Source organism: Phragmites australis, chromosome 4 (assembly GCF_958298935.1).
Source record: "Phragmites australis chromosome 4, lpPhrAust1.1, whole genome shotgun sequence".
NCBI classification, from domain to species: Eukaryota; Viridiplantae; Streptophyta; class Magnoliopsida; order Poales; family Poaceae; genus Phragmites; species Phragmites australis.
In genome coordinates, this window is record NC_084924.1 from 33,659,045 (window position 1) to 33,664,031 (window position 4,987).

The window sequence follows — 4,987 nt, forward strand, 5'->3', positions numbered from 1 at the left end:
ATGCCTAGGTAATTTCCAATATCACACGAGAATCATTGAGTCGTTTACTAAGTCCCATCTCGTATTTAACAAGCGATTCAGGACTCGAATTAGCGTTCTGATCCTGTTCCAATTGGTCCCACAGGTCGCGTGTCTGCCTCGGTTCTTTGAATTTTTCCCATTGCTGACATCGTTCTCCCACATCACCCGTATGCATGTACTCCATTGTGCACACCTGACTTACGTTCTTTTTCAACCTTGATCCCAAGAGACGTGTAGCTGTAGGTTGCAGGGATTGTCCCGTCGGATATGCTGGGTCTTATGATTTGCACGCACGTGGGAGAATACCAGCTGCAGCTTCGGATAACCATAGGCAGACTTCTGTGCAGCTTTAGATGCAGTTTGCACTCCTTCAGCAAACTCTTCTACAAAGCCATGCTGTGGATGTCCCCATCCCGAGCTTTTTGTCTTGCACTGTAACTTGTCATCCTCCAACCCCAAGGCCCGGCCCGGTCTAACCTCACTCCTTGACTTGGACGACTTCCTGAACACGCACTAGATTAATTTTTTAATAATTTTATTTTATTGGAAAATTGCAAAAATAATAGCAAAATTTACAAAATTGCAAGAATAATCGGTACTCCGCGTGCCGATATCCTACGTGGCAATAGGCCCGGGGTCATGTCGGCACACATGTGTGGCTGAAAAGGGCTGTTGGCACTCCGCGTATGTAGCGAAAATAATTCTATTAGCCCATAATTGTGATTTAGTTGATTAATGATAATATATTTATTGGGACTAACATATTTGTTAAGAATATATGTTAGTAGGTCTAATAGATACAATATATAAAGAAGCCACCGAAGTTAAGATAAAATTTGATTGAATTGAAAAAGTTATAATTTTTTTGTCTCACCAGATAGTTTGGTGCTCACAGTGTACACATGGATCATTTCCTCCAGAGAAGGTTGCATCTATTGAAGATTGTAGATCAACTCACCGGATAGTTCGGTGTTAAAGGTATACACACCGGATAGTTGCACCAGAGCATTTTACACAGAAAAGTCAGGACAAAGAGAGAAATAAATTGGACTTGTTCCATGAATTTTGATGTGATCAAATAGGATGGATTTCTATACAATCATGTAAAACTCTTCACAAGCTTTCCGTAGAGCCCAAGATCATCAAAATCGGAGTTAGAGTGAAAAGTTATGCCCAAAATACATATTGTTGTTATGCTGAAATTTGCCTCACTGGATGGTCTGGTGCTCACAACAAAAATAGTCCGGTGCTAACAAAAATAGCCTAGTGCTCACAAAGTAAAATAGTCCGGTCTGGTTCATAGAAAGTTTGGAGTGAAGTCTAATACTCATCAGATGTTTCGGTGCCAACAAAATATCCACACCGGACCATGTTTTTCAAAGAAGGTTGTAATGGCTCGGTTGGCTCAAGATACACACCGGATAGTCCGGTGATACATAGGAGTATCAGGTGGTCATAGAGGTTTTAAGTGGGGTTCTAACGGCTAGTTTTTGAGGTTGTACTCACCGGATGATTTGATGTTAGTATTACTGTTGTCATGGATCATCTGGTGCTTACAATAAAGTTGAGCCCTTGGGGGCAACAACTAGTTGGCAAATTTGAGACTATAAATACCCACCCACTCGACCATTTGAAGGTGCTAGAGTCCAGAGAAACACAAAAACACTTGAGAAGGCATCCAAGCCACCAAAGTGTTTAAAGTGATCATCCAAGGCAATTAAGCTTAAGATTAATGAGTGATTAGTATTTATAGGCTTAGAGAGAGTGTTGCTAGGTGATTGCTGCCTAGAGAGTGAATCAAAAGTGATTCTAATTTGTACCAAGTGGTACGCTGGTACCTTGGAGTCTTGGTGACTCACCGACAACTTGAGCCGGAGTTGCTCAAATTTATTGACCCTCTGACTTGGTGTGGAGTGGCGGCAAGACCTGTGTGCAGGGACGCGAAGCCCCTTAACTTGGTGGATCAAGCTCCAAAGTGATCACGACAGCAAGTGATTGGAAGAAAGGTTTGTGGTGGGGCCTTGCCTTGGTGGCTCAAGAGCCGTGACCAGGTGCCGTCTAAGAGCATATCATTGGTGGAATTCTAACATGGACTAGGGGTGGTAGTTTGCTCTCTCTACCTTATTTACGTTTCCGCATTTACATACTTGCAATCTACCTTTATGTATGTACCTTTCTAAAGTATTTTGTTAGGATTGACTATAGGTTGCAAATCTTTTGAGCAGTAGAGTAGACACACTAGATAAACCTAGAGCACATTTAGATAATATATTTATCTTGTGATTTTTTGGAGCTGGTTAGGTTTTTAAGTGTCCTAATTCACCCCTCTTAGGACGTTATCAATCCCTACAAGTAGTATCAGAGCCAAAGTTCACATCTTTCACAAGGATATACCATTCAAGTGGCATTTGAGACCCCATCTTATCTTTTTTGGTTAGGCTTCATCGCCTAATGAGTTGTGAGGTTCGAGATTAGGATGGATACTCATAGCGCGCCATGCTTTGACGGCGCAAACTTCCACTGTTGAAAAATTCTAATGACTTATTATTTGCAGCTAAATATTTACATGTTTGGAGATTCACTGAAGAAGGGATGAGACAACGTGCTACTAACAAGGAGAGACAATTAGATGCATTAGCAAAGAATATCCTTTTATCATCTATATTTGTTGATGCATTTAATCATATTTATTCTCTCACCAATACACATGATATTTGGACTAGTCTCGTTGAAATACATGATGGAACAAATAATATGCGTAATGAGAAGTATCATGTACTAGTAACTAAGCTCAATGACATCAAACAACTACCGATGAAAATGCTAATGACATGTACTCATGTTTGAATATTCTTATCAATCAGATCAATGTGCTAGGTTTGACGTCAATTGACGATGATCAAGTGGTGAGAAACATATTTCAAGCTCTTCTTCCAAATTACAAGTTGATAGTCTCCATCATCTATGACAACAATGACATTAAGAAGATTACACAAAGTCAAGTGCTCGGAAAGATCACTGTCTATGAGATGACCATAAATATATGGGTGGAACCTTCTTTCTCATCCGGTAACTTGAACCTTGCTCTCACAAGCAAACAAGATCAATGTCAACACATGAGGCAATGATAAGGAGATATCAAGAGTCAAGATCAAGTGAAGATGATGGTAATCAAGATGAAGAGAGCAATAAAGAGGATGATCAAAGTACATCAAGTGATGAAGAAATTGATCCCAACATCGTCAAGCTCTTGTCAAAATTAGAAAAGAATATGAAGATGATCAATGCCAAGATTAATTATCCAATCTCTATTGAAAACTTGGTCAACATAATTAATCATATCAAGAAGGAGAAGAAGACCTAGAACAAGAGGAAGAGCCAAAACATTCGCAAGCATAGAAAGATAGGTGAGCGACGATAAAGAGTCAAGCTCAAGTGATGAAAGTCTCACCATCCTCCCCTCAAAGAAAAACTCTTCCTCAAGGGCATCGTCACACAAATCATCTCACAAGAGCCTTATGGCTAAAGGTATGGATAACGATGTAAGTGATGATGAATCCGATGATGATTACCCCTCTCAAGAAGAACTCCTTTATCTGATCAATGAGCAATAAAAGGCCATTTAGACACAATCTAAAGAATTTAAGAAATTAAATTCCCTCAATGACATTCATTCTACCTTTGTTTCTAAGTATGAACAATTATTGAGCAAATTCAAGCTTCTAAATAAGGAGCATGAAGAGCTTGAGGAAAAATTTAAGTACATTGAATCTTAATCTAAGGCCTATTTGAAGCAATCTACATCTCTCTTTAATTTCAAATCTAAGGTAGATACTTCCACTTCTTGTAATGATTTGATTGATTTATCTAGTTCATTTCTTTGCAATGAGACATGCATTGAGAATGTTGTTGTAGAACCATCTAATGAACTTATTGCATAAGAGAATGATAAGCTGAAGCAAGAAGTAGATAATCTCAAGAAAGACCTAGCAAGATTAAAGAGTAAGAATCATGTCCAACCGCCTCAAGATAACCATACTAACATGGTAAAGAAGCTTGCAGAGGGGTCCACCATGACATGCTTCAAGTGTCATCAAGAGACCACAAGTACTTCCAATACAAGCAAGTCAAGAACGAGATCAAGGAGAAGAAGAAGATCATGAACCTCTCCAACAAGACCTCCAACATCTATACCAAGCATAACTACAAGAACAAGACAAAAAACAGTCACTACAAGCTCAAGAAGAATGAACGGAAGGTGGTTGCACATATGGTTGGGAGAAAGGACCGGGGGTGGAATCAACCCATTTGAGTACCCAACGAAGTCATCACCAAAATAAAGGGACCCCAATCAGTTTGGGTTCCAAAGAATACTTGAAGTCCACAAGTCAGCTCGGGGATTTAGAGACTTGGCTCATAAAATGAAGTGAAGGTTCACGCAAAAAAGCCATGTGTATAAAATTGAGCGCATTGATGAAGATAATGATCATCATACCCAAATCCCCATCCAAAGATGAAAGGTACTAAATGCCAAATCCTCTCAATTTATACTTTTACCTTGTCTAGAATTGCATATGCTTTTCTCTCTCTTATGAGCAACCTATATAGTTTATTAGTTGTATGTTCCTTATATAGCACTAGTTTTTTCAATTGGTATCCTTTATGTACCATGAATCAATCTAAAGGATAAATTCCCTATTGTTATCAATAATAAGTGTATATCTCTTACAATTATTCAACACTTGTATGCACATATTAAGGGGGAGTATATCCTATGAGTTGTAATTTTGAGACTAACATGTATTTCAAGTGATATCTTTTGTAGTCTTATGGTGCAATCTACAGGTCCCTGGAGGTATGCAATGCTTAAAGGCTTCAATTGATATCATTGTCAATTCATTTGTTCATTTAAGCTACCTCCACTCATAATATGGCTTAAACTTCTATTTTGACATATTGTCTAATT